Source organism: Dasypus novemcinctus, chromosome 4 (assembly GCF_030445035.2).
Source record: "Dasypus novemcinctus isolate mDasNov1 chromosome 4, mDasNov1.1.hap2, whole genome shotgun sequence".
NCBI classification, from domain to species: Eukaryota; Metazoa; Chordata; class Mammalia; order Cingulata; family Dasypodidae; genus Dasypus; species Dasypus novemcinctus.
In genome coordinates, this window is record NC_080676.1 from 159733857 (window position 1) to 159747213 (window position 13357).

General features: G+C 52.5%; 2 long non-coding RNA genes across 2 annotated transcripts; one reads left to right on the plus strand and one right to left on the minus strand.

Annotated features, from left to right (window-relative positions):
- Positions 1 to 5279: 5279 nt before the first annotated feature.
- Positions 5280 to 7433, minus strand: LOC131278385 (uncharacterized). The gene is made up of 2 exons (XR_009185701.1): positions 7258 to 7433; positions 5280 to 6932 (listed from the first exon to the last, which is right to left on the minus strand). It is a non-coding gene; the product is annotated as an uncharacterized lncRNA (long non-coding RNA).
- Positions 7434 to 9767: 2334 nt separating this feature from the next.
- On the plus strand, positions 9768 to 12951 carry LOC131278307 (uncharacterized). The gene is made up of 2 exons (XR_009185649.2): positions 9768 to 10627; positions 11936 to 12951. It is a non-coding gene; the product is annotated as an uncharacterized lncRNA (long non-coding RNA).
- Positions 12952 to 13357: the final 406 nt, after the last annotated feature.

Here is a 13357-nt window from a genome sequence, read left to right on the forward strand (position 1 = left end):
ATGGTGGGGAATAGACTCACTCATTCACCTCAAGAACTAGGGATCCCTGGTAACAATGGGTACAGGGAAGGACAAAATCTAACATGGAAACACCTGGGAGGTTGCTCATGACTGAAGGAGGTTCCAGATTCCACGTAGCCTTGTTGACCCAAAGCCACAGGCATTCCTGGATCTTTACTATGATGCTCCCCATTAGCTAAGGGAGCTCCTCTGCTAAAGCCATTGTCCCCATGACTCTGGGGCCACGGCAAACTCACAATACTGCCCCAAACAGCCAGGGCCTAGACTCTGAGTCTTCAACTGACTTGGACCAGATACCGCACCTCCACCTTTCCAAAGATCCCACTCTTCAGGGCAGCGGATGTGGCTCAAGTGGTTGAATGCCTGCTTCCCACATGGAAGGTCCCTGGTTCAATTCCTGGTGCCTCCCTAAAAGCAAACTAAAAAACCAACTCAGGGAAGTTGCTGTGGCTCTACGGTTGAGCACCACTTCCCACATACAAGGTCCAGGGCTCATTTCCTGGCTCCAGGTACCAGTAAAAGAATAAGATTCCACTCATTAGCCTTCAGTTTAGGGAGGGTGCCAACTTATTACGGCAATGTATCACTACAGAACAACCCTGCTGGTTTCCAATAACTCCCCAGGTCCCAGTCAAAGGCACCCAGGAGACCTCCTTAGAACACCCAGAATGGACTTGGCTAGGTCTCCAGACGAAAGACCCGCAGCTCAGAGGGACACCTACCTTCCCAAGGGGCTCCCCTTAGAGGGGATGCAGAGGGTAACCCCGTATCCATGCATAAAGAATGGAAAAGAAGGGTTCTCAAGCCCACAGGAAGCCTAGAAAATTCCACCACAAGGAGCCACATCCATAAATATTTTGTGGTGGGCAAAAATCACCTGGCTCACTGACTCAGAAGACACCCACTGGCTGAAGCCACTTTGCCTTCCTATGGCTACTTGGAGCTGACCGACTCTTTGGCGTTTGCCCTGTTTTCAGCAAACGTTTGCTGAGGGCCTCCTACGCACAAAACTCTTTGCCTATGAGCAGGCCCAGTCCTGTTGCTGTTTTCATTTCAGTCACCCAGGTCTGTCCTTAACTTGCTTGAAACTGCAAGGAATTTAGCACTTGGGGACAGGCCTCCACGGGCCCGTGGATTTGGCCTAGACCCTGATTCACGTCTTCCCCATCCAAGAATAAAAATAGAGGCTGCTCCCTGAAAACGATCCTTGGAGATTAAAAAGATCTCCAAGCCAAAACAAGCCCAGATATCAGCTGCCTACGTGAGCGCACGCAGCCGCGTCAGTTCCAGGAGGCCTGGCGCCCGTGGGTGGGGCCCGGCACTACCTGCCCAGACCTGCCCAGCCCTGGGTCCTGCTGGGTGGGGAGTGGGAACGAGGGGTGGCGCACTTCTCGGCCTCGAGCCTTTTCTGCTTGGTAATTTCCAGTTAAACCTTGGCTGTTCGTGCTTTTTTAAGTAAAGGAGATATTGCTCATCAAAAATGCCCTTTTCACCCCCTAAATCAAGAGATCCCATTTTCGAGAGCACTTTTAGGTTTATAGAAAAATTGAACAGATAGTACAGAGAGCTCCCTTAACCCTGTAACACCACCACCTCCAACCCCCCGCTCCCAGCACACGATTTCCCTAATTAACATCTTGCGTTAGTGTGGTACATTCGTTAGGGTTCGTGAATCAATGTTGACACATTATTACTAAATCAAGGCCATCCGCTCTTCAGATTTTCTTAGCTTTACCTAAAATCCTTTTCTCTGTTCTGTGAGCCCACGTGACGTTAGGTGGTCAAGTCTCCTTGAGCCCTCTTGACAGTGACAGTTTCTCAGGCTTTTGTGTTTGATGACCTTGACGGATCTGAGCAGGACTGGTCCGTCTATTGGGATTTGTCTCGCGTCTTCCTCACAGTTAGACAAGAGATATGGGACGACCTCAAGAAGAGCCAACACAAGTCTTTAATAACCAAATCACTCTCCTCCATCTGCTGAATTTTTATATTTCCCCTGCCTGTTTATGAGACTTGATGTGGATACTTTCTTGGCTTCCATGTGGATTCCTTTTGTTCCCGTTGGCTCATATGACCCAGAAATCCATGAAACGCTCGCCACTCAGACAGCTCACCTGCGCCTTTTGGGGCTCATCACCGCCTCACCCAACCACGTGGTAAGACCGCCACACATTTCTTTGCTTTTTCTGTTCATATTTAAAAGAGCCAACTGTACTGTTTTGCTCTAGAAAGGCACTAGATTTAGAACCAGAGGACAAGATTTTGAGTCCAACCTCTGCATCTCATTCTCTACATGACCTTGGACAACCTCTCCGGGCCTCAGTTTCCTCATCTGCCACATGCAGTGCTCCCAGGGCTGTGGGGGCGGATTGACGTGAGAAAATGCTTTGCTAAGCCTGAAGTACTGGGTGAAGAGGAAATTACTACTACTACTTCTATTATTATTGTCATTATTATTCTCTTTCACTGCAAATGGGCAGCCTGCCTGTTGTCTCAGGGAAACAGTGATTTTTGCTTTCCGTTTTTGTATTTTTTTTTAATTGTGGTACACATACATGACACAAAATTTTCCATTTGAACTATTTTTAAGTGTACAACTCAGTGGCATTATTATTTTTACAAGGTTGTTGTGCTACTATCACCACCTTCCAGTACGAATGCATTTTCATTACCCGAAATAGAAACTCGTCACCCCTTAAGCAGTAACTCCCCATTTTTGTCCCCTGCAGCCCCTGGTAGCCTCTACTCTACTTTCTGTCTCTGTGAATTTGCTTATTCTAGAGATTTTTATTCTAGAGATTTTGTATAAGTGGACCAGACAATATTTGTCCTTTTGTGCCTGGCCTCTTTCACTTAGCCCAATGTTTCCAAGGTTGATCCCCGTTGTCACTTGCATCAGCACATCATTCCTTTTTACAGCTGGATAATATTCCACCGTGTGGCTAGACCACACTCTGTTGACCCACTCTTCCGTCGATGGACACTTGGGTTGTTTCCATCTTTTGGCTACTGCGAATAACACTGCTATGAACGTTGGGGTAAGGGAAGCCGTTTTAATCAAAAGTGATGGGCATGTTTCAGGAATGTGAGTGAAATAGAAAGAGATGTTTTTGGTAACTTCCATCAGAAGGGAGGAAGAGGACTTTTTACTGGTCTTCTATCAGGTCACAAATAATGGGATGCTCCCACCGGAAGGAGCCCTCCACAAATGCTCCATAACAACACCACTATTGATAAGAATCCCTGCGTAGTGAGCACTCATGGGTCCCTGTCACTCTGCTTTATACATATAATCCTTAAAACAGAGGGGTCACAGAATCTGAAACGCCTCCACCTATTACACGAGGAGCCCGCGACCTGGCAAGCTGAAGTCCTCTCCCGCTGCCCCGCAGCCCGGAAGACGGAGCTCTGGGACCCAGGAGCCCCATGCCTCCTCCTGGGCTGTGCTGCTGCCCCCAAACGAACCAATGGAGGGTGCTATTGTACAGGTAGGGAAACTGAGGCCCAAAGAGAAGTGAAGTGCCCAAGTCTCCCTGGAAATTAGCTCCTACGCCCAGACCAAGATCCCTTGCCACTTGGACCTTCTCAGGAAGAAATGCTGCTCAACTCTGAAGGAGCCTCCCCAAGGGCAGCCCCTGGGGGGCTGGGGGCCGGAGCCAGCCTTCTGGTTTACCCCAGGCCCTTTCTGCACGTCAGGTGACTTACCCGACAGCCAGCTAATCTCACCCTTCCTGGACTCTCCCTTTCTTGGCCCAGATGCTGCCCGAGTGACCTGCTTCGGGCTGGAAAGGAGGGTGTCACAGTGCATTCTCAGGTCTTACTGGAAGTGCAGCTGTTAAAAAACAATCTAGTAAACAACCGGCCAGGTAAGGGCAAGTCAGCAGCGCAGCTCCAGGCCTGCAACGTCAGCAGAGGCGGGCGGAGGCCTGGTGAGCCAAAGTCCCTCCCAGAAGGCCATTGGAGGCCCAGCTGACTGCCGGGAGGCCCTGCCCGAGCCTCCCGGCGCTGACCCCTCCCCCCCCGGCTACTGCCGCCTCCAGGAAAACCGCCCCACTCTGTGACCCGAGACCTGGCACTGTGTCCCCTGGCAAGTGGTGCTCCTCTTCTGGGGCTGGGCAGGCAGATGAAGCAGAACATGGCTTACGTAGGACCCTAGACCGGAACCACACGGACTGGTGGCCGGAGTGGCTACTCTGTGCCTCAGGGGCCCAGAGCTGCTGCTTGTTCTGGCCCCCTTTGTTCTCCTTGTCAGGCCCCCTTTGTTCTCCTTGTTGGTCAGTAACGAAGGAGAATGGTTTGCTTGCAAAACCCTAGTTCAGCGAGTGGTAGAGCAAGCCAACCGGAGGGCTAAATTATTTATTGGAAGAAAGAAGTTCACACGTTGTTAACCAGAACAGTGAAGAGGAAGACCCAACTTGATTTCTTTAAAATATCAGAAAGAAATCTCTCTTGTTAGAGCACTAAGATTGTGAGTTAATGCTTTCATAAGGGTTGAAGGGGTTCTCCCCCCGTCTAGAAGCTCGTCCTCCTTCAACTCTGCAGAGGTCGACACTGAGGGGTAACGACCCATGGGCAGGACATGAAAGCGGGGGCCATTCTAAAGTGGAGCATTTGTAATAGCAGAATAACAGAGGCCGCTATGTATTCAGCCTTCTCCCATTTCGCTCTGCTCCCTGCAGCCTCGCTAGCCCGGAGCAGTGCTTGGCACCACCCAGAGCTCAACACTTAGGACCGATGGGCACCTGCATGAACCCCAACGTGCCAGGCACGGTCCATGGATTCTTATTCCTTATCCCCTCTGTCCCCATGAAGCAGGTATTGCTCCCATTTCACAGACAAGGAAGGGGATGCATGGAGAAGCCAGGAAATGTGTCCACGGGCTCACAGCTGCAAAGGGGCGGAGGGCAGGTCGGACTTGCGAACTGTGGACCTTCAGAGCTGGCCCAATTAGCCATGCCCTGAACCCCCTCCCCACGTGCTGCCATCCTTAACCCAGATTCTGGACAGGTCCATGGGTCCCTAAATCCCCCCAGAATGGTTAAGGGGATCCCAGCATCTCTAAAATCGTAAGTAAAATGATGTGTGCAAGTGCCTACTTAGGATGTACTAGAAAGAAAGCCCATGGCCATCTCCAGCTTCTCAGAGAGAAGTAACAAGAATCCTGTCCTAGACTCTAAAAGAGTAGCCACAGGGTTGGTGACCGACTGCCCCAAATGCCCACGACACCCAGGAGTGAGCAGTAAAAGCCCCTAAAACTCTTCTGGTAGCAACAGGCCATGGGGTGCCCCAGGAGTGAGCGGCAGCGTGGTGGGGCTGAGCTCAGGTTCTCGGCTCTTCCCTGTCTCAGCTGTAGAGGGAGGAAGCAGGTGCAAAGCTCAGGAACCTGGGAGAAAGGCTGGGAAGGGGGCCTGCCACGTGGAGAACGGGACATTCGAGGAGGCGTCACCTCAAGGCTGGGGACGAAGGTTCTGCCGCTGTATCACCCTGGATGGAACTCGGGACCTGCTTCCTCGGTTTCCCTTTTGTTGTCACTGTCCCTGGGGTGAAAGGTGAAGGAATGGGGCAGGCCATGGGTTTCAGAGAGTGAAAGGGTGGTCAGAAATACCCGTCTCCTGGTACCAGCCCCTGTGGCTGGTGTCCACCTAGAAGAGCCATGAAGGTCGGCACGTGTCGCATCGCTGGTGTCTGATGAGAAGAGCCATGAAGGTCGGCACGTGTCGCATCACCGGTGTCTGATGAGAAGAGCCATGAAGGTCGGCACGTGTCGCATCGCCGGTGTCTGATGAGAAGAGCCGTGATGGTTGGCACGTGTTGGTATCATTCCCGTTTCAGAGTGCTCTCCTCCCTTCGAATCCCGGAAAGAGACCCATCTACCCCTCAGCAGTTCTAGATGGGAGAGACTCCGTCCACAGTGGAGGGCCACAGCAACAGCCCTGGATGTGTCCCAAAGCCAAGGTGGCATCAGGGGAGGGAGCTGTGCCTCCCACAGCACCAAGCAGGATGTCCCTAGCGTGCTCTCAGGCAGGGGCCTGGACCCCCAGGCTTCTGCCAAGCCCCCAGTGAGGCAAGCCTCCTGGTGATCAGAGTTATCGGCACCCACGGCCGAGGGCCATTGGAGCCAAGGAGAGCAGAGGGCACGGAGGCCGACAGCCACCTCCTGCAGGGCTGTGCTCACCCATGGCAGGGATCTCCCAGGAGAGCCCGGGCTTTCCTGACCCATGTCTCTCTCCACTAAGTGCTGTGGAACGTGTCCTTCATTCCTGGTCTCCCGGTGCTTGGTGCTTGGACTCCAGCTCCACCCAGGTGCCCTTGCCCCAAGAACCGTCCAGAATCTTCTTTCTGGAACGGGAGCTCTGCGGCAGGAGCGTCCTGGAGCCAGCCTCCTCGCTCATCCTGTTCTCCACTGGGCCTTGCCTTTGGCTTGCTGGCGTCTGCTGGCCTTGGTTGCTTGTGGCTTCCATCATTTAACCGTTTATGTGTCAGCAGGCACTGCCTTTGGGGATTGCCCTCTACAGAGTTGGGCCTGGGCATGTGGGGATACGCTACGTGGCCGCTCATGGCCGTCCGTCCGTCTAGCCTGTTGGAAGTGGTCACTGAGGTGGAGAGCCCAGGGGCCACCTCCAGCTCTGCGCAGGGCCCCGACTCACCGGCCGCGCGCCTGGCCTGTGAACGAAGGCCCGAGGCAGCCGTGGCGGAGGAATGGCCAACAGCGGAGAATCAGAGCGGGTTCCGGCCTGGGGCCCAGACGCAGCCCTAAGTCTCCTGCCCTCTGCTCAAAATCGTTCAGGTACAAAAGGCAACAAAGGGGAGAGTCAAGGTGAAGCGCAGCAGAGACCAGGAACCGAGGTGGCACAATGGACGGGGACCCTCTCTCCACATCAGCGGTCCCCAGGATCGAATCCCAGTGAATCCTAGGGGAGAAAAAATAAGAAGACAAAAAGAAATAGATAGAGAAGATAACACAGGAATGGACCCAGACCTCAAAAACAGCAGGGCGGGGGAAGAGAGAGGGATAAATAAATTAATTAATTTAAAAAAAAACAAGAGAGCAACCCGGCCAATGGGCCTCTCCAAGCCCAGGCGGAGCCCAGCCTGCTGTTTCCGGAAGAAACCAGCTTTCAAAGTGACTTCCAACTGCGCTGAATCACCCCGCCTGATGCAAATGAGGGCTTAGGTGAATTGAGAGATAGCTGATTGCTCCAGGATACTGCGCCCTTGCCTCAGAAGGTAATTTACCTCTGGGAGTTTCAGGTTCTAGGGGGAACAATTCATTTGCATACGCGGTATAAACTCCTGTCCCGGCCGTTCATTGGCTGGCAGGACCCAGTGAAAGCGCCTCCAAGCAGACAGCTCCTCTGTGGTTCTGCCCCAGAACTTCCCTTCCCGCGCGTTGATTCCTGACATCTCGCTGACTAAGTGGATCCTCGAAATCATGACTCGGGCTCCCAGCCCCTGCTCCAGATAAGTGGGTGCCCCGCCTCTAGGCACCTCCCCGGGGTTGGGGTTTGGTCTCCAATTCCCGGGGACCTTGGTGGCTGGCAAGTGCTTCCTTGTTCCAGGTAACAATTAACCATCTCACCACTCCCGCCGGCCACCAGGTCCACGCGGCGGGCGTCAGGTCCCTTTCTCAGGACGTCCTCTCCGTGTGTGTACGGCACCCGCCTGTCTTCCCACCTGCAGGCTGAAATCCCGGCTCTCCCGACCTTCCCAGTACAGAGCTCTTGGCCATCCTGCCCACCCTCCCTTAGCCTTGGTTTTGCTGATTGTCTTCCCTCTCCGGGGTGGCAGTCACACCAGCGGTGGTCTCAAGAATGTCACCTCCCTTGCTTCAGCCACTATGCAATCATTAATACAACCCAAAACCTCATTGGCTCATCAGGTGGTGACCCATGAATTTTAGAGTCAACCAAAACCTCGAGCCTAGTATTAATAGCCACTCTGTCTGTGTCTCCCCCAGCTGGTTCCACAGGCCTTGAAACTAAAATGCCAGACTTTGCATTTGTAGTAGTTACTCTTTGTCTTTTGGCCTGACACTCCATACATCTGCTTTATCTCCAGTTTACTGTCATTTGGAAACCTGTTAGGACTACCTTCCTTCCCCGGATTGCTTGGGATTGTTTAAAAAGGAGCTTCCGGTTATGGGTTCCCCTGAGGCAGTCCACAGCTTCCTTCCCTCTGTCTTATTCAAAAAGGTCATATGAGATGACTTATTAATTGCTTTGTTAAAGATTTGAGCCAGAAGAGACATGGGAGGCCCCTGGTTCAAGCCCGTCATTTTCCCAGATGAAGAAACTGAGGCCGAAAGAGGTTAAGAGGCGGCAGACTTGGCCCAGTGGTTAGGGCGTCCGTCTACCACATGGGAGGTCTGCGGTTCAAACCCAGGGCCTCCTTGACCCGTGTGGAGCTGGCCCATGCGCAGTGCTGATGCGCGCAAGGAGTGCCCTGCCACGCAGGGTTGTCCCCCGCGTAGGGAAGCCCCATGCGCAAGGAGTGCGCCCCGTAAGGAGAGCTGCCCAGTGCGAAAGAAAGTGCAGCCTGCCCAGGAATGGCGCCGCACACACCGAGAGCTGACACAACAAGATGATGCAACAAAAAGAAACACAGATTCCAGTGCCGCTGGCAACAACAGAAGTGGACAGAGAAGACGACGCAGCAAATAGACACAGAGAACAGACAATTGGGGTGGGGGGGTGAGATAAATAAATAAATCTTTAAAAAAAAAAAAAGAGGTTAAGAGCTGGCAAAAGGCTGCACAGGTACCAAGTGTTCTGCTTGCCAGATATTCCGAGGCTCAGGGTGCTCTTTGCTTATTCACTTAGCAAGGAAGCGATGGGTGCATTTCACTAAGCCGATGGAAGACTCGAAGCTAGTGGGCTCCAGAGCCCCTGCCCTTGTGGAGGAGAGGCTAGACCTTCTGCAAACTGAGCACACGGTAAAAGCCACATCGATCCACCAGCTGATGAACAAAACTTAGGCATACAATGGAATATTATGCAGCCATAAAAAAGGAATGAAGTTCTGGCAAGGATCTGGCAGGGAAGAGAACCTTGACGACATTACATTACCTGAAAGAAGCCAGACACTGTATGAGGCCACTTACATGACAGGCGAAATCCCTAGAGACAGAAAGCAGACTCCTGGGACCGGGGGTGGGGAGAAGAGGGCAGGGGCCTGCCTGTGTGATTGGCACAGGACCTCCTCTGGGCTGATGACCGTGGTGGTGGTGGTGGCACAACGTTGTGAATGTGCTGCATGCCACTGAAACACACGCTTCTAAAGGGTGGCCTTTATGGCGTATGAACTAGAGCTCCACTTTATTAAAAAGCCACAGGGGGTCTTTCCACCAGTGGACGGTGAAGAAGAAAGCAACAGGGAGTAAATAGGAAGGTCAGGAGTGGGCCACTCCCGGCTTTAGGAGGGCGGAGGTGTGGATTTTCCGCACACAGGGCCTTCCTCGTTGTTCTCCCGGGCTGGGCACCAGTGCCCTGGGCTCCCCGCTGGCACACCTGCCCGCTCCGTCTCCTCCCGGCCCCGCTTGAAGTTTGATGGGAAATGCGGCTTTGTTTTCACCGGCCCCAGAGCACTGGGCCTTCTTTGTTCTGCCAAAGATGGGGGGGGGTAGGGTGGGGGGCAGGGCCTTCCCTGCTGTTTAAAACCAGCACAGGAACCTGCACCCTCCCGCCGGGAATCCCTCCCTTGCAAAGCGCAGAAGCCTCCCCCTCCACCGCCCCCCCACCCAGGCTTGAGTGGGGGGAGGGACCGCAGAGTCGTCATTCCAGCCAAGGGACTGGGAATCCCGGCCGGCCTGACGCGCCCACCGGCTCTCGGACCAGGACAAGGAGAGACACATGCAGACCTGAGGACCGCTTACTAATAGGCCTTTTCTAGGGGCTGGGAGGGGGGATAAAGGTTTGGAGAAATCAAGAAGAGAAGCAGAAATTCCTTGCTATTTCCAAAAAAATTTTTTGAAAACCTAACAATCCCTCGGTCAGTGGAAGCAGGTCCCTTTCATCTCCGCTCAGCTGCCTCCCCCTCCTGCTCCTGGCAGCCTGCCTGGGGCGTAGGTGGTGTTTTCAGATCGAAAGTTCTGGCGGCCAGGTAAGCTACCACCCACAGGGAGGACTTTGTCCCTTCCCTGGCGAAGGCTGTATTTCCTCCGCAGGATGTCCTTGGCCATTGTATTCCAGTGGAGGGACACACACACACACACACACACACACACACACACACACACACGCCCAGCCTCCGTGGTGAACGAGAGAACCCATTTAACTCGTTCAAGGCTATGAAGCCTCCACAAAAGAGGGCAGTGCCACAGGAAAGCCTACACTCGCTGCAGCAAGACCAGAGCCAGGTCTTGCCTTTATGGGGCACTTTGTAGCTTCAAAGAACTTCACCAACCTTAGCTGAGCCACCGCCCTCAAGCTCGCTGGGGCGATAAAGCAGCTATCAACCCGGGGCGCGGATGAAGGAGGAGGCGATCCCCCCCACCGGGGCACAGGGCAACTCCAGGACCGAGCTGGGGCAGGGGCGGGACAGCTCTGGTCCTGGTCCCGGTGAATCAGCCAACAAAGCCGGCCCCTCTCGGGGACAGCCATCAAATCAGGTGAGAAGACGCCCCCCCCCCCCCCCGAACCCGCTCTCAGGGTTAAGGAAGGAGGTGGGGAGGCTGGCTGGTGGCTTGTGACGTGCTGTCACCTCCTGACGACCCTCTGCACGGGCTGCTGGCTTCCTGGGGGGGGGGGGCGGGGCCGAGTGCACGGAGCGGACGGAGGCCAGGGTGAACCGAGAGGAGGCGGGGGCCCCACGGCCGGCCTCAGCCACCCATCCTTTCCCGGGGCTGGCAAAGCGTGATGCAGAGGGCCCTGGGCTCCAGTTCAGCCAGTTCTCATTTATGGCAGTCACCTTTACAGGGCAATTTACCTCCTTCCTCGTCCAGACCTTGCCAATCCCTCACACTATCTAATCTCTCTGTCGGGAGGGCAAGGTCAGGCACCGCTATGAACTTGCCGACTGGGAGATTATTGGGCTAGAGGAAAAAGAGAAAACCTTTCTCAAACGCAAGTGTCGAAGATTTGCATTTCCCTTTTTTGGTCTTGAGCTGGCCCTCTGGGACCCATCCCTCTCCCCATCCATTTCCCTGCTTAGAAGGAAACATCTCTCGCCCTCTGCCAGAGTTTCCTAGGGCAGCCTTAGCAAGGTACCACAAAAGAACTTTATAGTCTCAAAAACAGTCTTGGAGGCCAGGAGGCCGAAATCAAGGTGTCAGCAGGGCCGCCCCGCCACCTCTGAAGCCCGTAGGGAGGTGCTTCCAGCCTCTCCGGCTTCTGGTGGGCGCCAGCCTTTCTTGGTGGTCCGCGGCTCCTGGGTGCTGGGTGCACTCTCTGCCAAACTTCTGGCTCTCCTTCTACGGGGACCCAGTCTTGTCGGTCCAGGGCACTCCCTAACCCAGTGTGGCCGCAACTCAGGTCATCGCATCTGCAAAGACCCTTTTTCCTAATGAGGTCCCATTCACGAGCCCTGGAGCCAGGACCTGAATACGTCTTCTCTGGGGACAAAATTCACCCACCACTCCTTCCAAAAGGAGTCATCACAGCCCAACTTGGCTTCCGAAGTTCTGGCCTTCGGAACTGTAAAAACGTGCTTAGTCGTGGCCTCACCATGGCAAAGAACATTGCTTGGCAGAGGCAGGTTTTGATGACCATTGCTTCCTGGAACCACACATCTAAAAAGTTTGAAAGAGAAACTGTCCAATTCAAGGCTCTTGTCAAGGTAAACTAGCCCAGCTTCTCTAGTCATCGCTTGAGCTAGGCATGCCTCTTGGGTCTCCATGGTTATTTTATCACATAGTTGCTGGTTTTTTTAATGACACATGAAGCATAAATAAATACACTCACATTATTTTCTTTTTTAGGCATTCAAGAGAAGAGAAAGGAATCTGAAGCCAGAAGGAGACAGCACCAGAAGCAGCCAGACTCCCCCGGAGAACAGCTTCAGGGCAGAAAATAGGGATTATCCAGAACTTTGTTCTCAGCTCTTCATAGGAAATCTTACCTACTTTTGTTTTTAAAATTGGGATTTTGACTCCAAGCCATTTCTTAAATGCCACTCTTGACACTTTCAACTCAGCGCAGATACAGCGTTTACAAGGACAGAGTTTAGCTAGGTGACTTGAGCTCAAAGTGCTTTGAAACGCCAGGTCGGAGGGACTCTGCTGGGGCAATGGAAAGACACACTCTGCGCAGTCACGCTAGCCTGTGCCCTCGGTTAGGAGGGAGGCACTGGGTGTGACAAACCCATGGGCTGGCTGCAGATTCAAGATGCAGGAGGTGGAATTCCGCTGCCCCCACTTGCTAGCTGAATGACCGCGGGCAGCTTAGCTAACCCTCTAGACCTGATGTCCCCAACTTTAAACCAAGGTAAGTATACCTCAGAGGCTGGTTGTAAGGACTAGATGAGATGCTGCCTGCAAAATACTCGTCCATAGGAGGCACTTCTCTTTGTTTCTGCATTTTTTTTCCCCAGAATAAATTTTATGCACCGTAGAAAAACCAAATGATGATTTGGTTATTTTCTTTACTAGGGCCAATTAAAAGGGGATGCTTGTAAGCTTACTGAATTTTTTGTTTGTTTGTTTTCTAAATCTTTTGGTTAGAAATTAAGGATCGGAGGGAGAGAGGGAAAAAAAGTAACAAGCAGAAGTAGGGAAAGGAGGAGGAGGATGGGGAGACAGGGAGGGGGAGTGGAAGGAAGGAGGAAGGAAGGAAGGAAGCATAGGAGAGAGAGAATAAGGAAGCTAGATGAGACTGCATTAACCAAATGAACATGAAGAATTTAAAATAGCTCTAATCATGTGTCATATTCACCTGTTTATCTACATATAAATCAAAAAGAAATAAAAGAACTTCCCAGATTTTTATTTCCTCACCAGAGGTGCTTGCAGGAACTCTGCCTACACTGTAATGACTTGTTGCAAGCCATTTATAAAGGTTTTCTTTTTTTGAAACAATATACTGAATAAATATCCCTGGAATTAGAAATACGTGAGAGCACCTTAAAAGAAAAATACACTACAATAAAAATGGTTGTGCGTGATACATAGTCAGAACTAGCTCAGTAAATATTTGTTGAATGAATTCGTTCAAACCCCTGATGATATTTTTGAGATTTAACATAGATATTTCCGTCATGCCAGTTGCACAACTAGAGCCCCATTCTAACTTTCTGTGTTAGTGCTGTGTTCGCATAGACTAGAACTGCTATGTCATGCTCACCTGTTTTGTCGGGGTTTTTTTAGAGTGCATTTCCCAGACCATTGGCATCGTAGCCATCTACT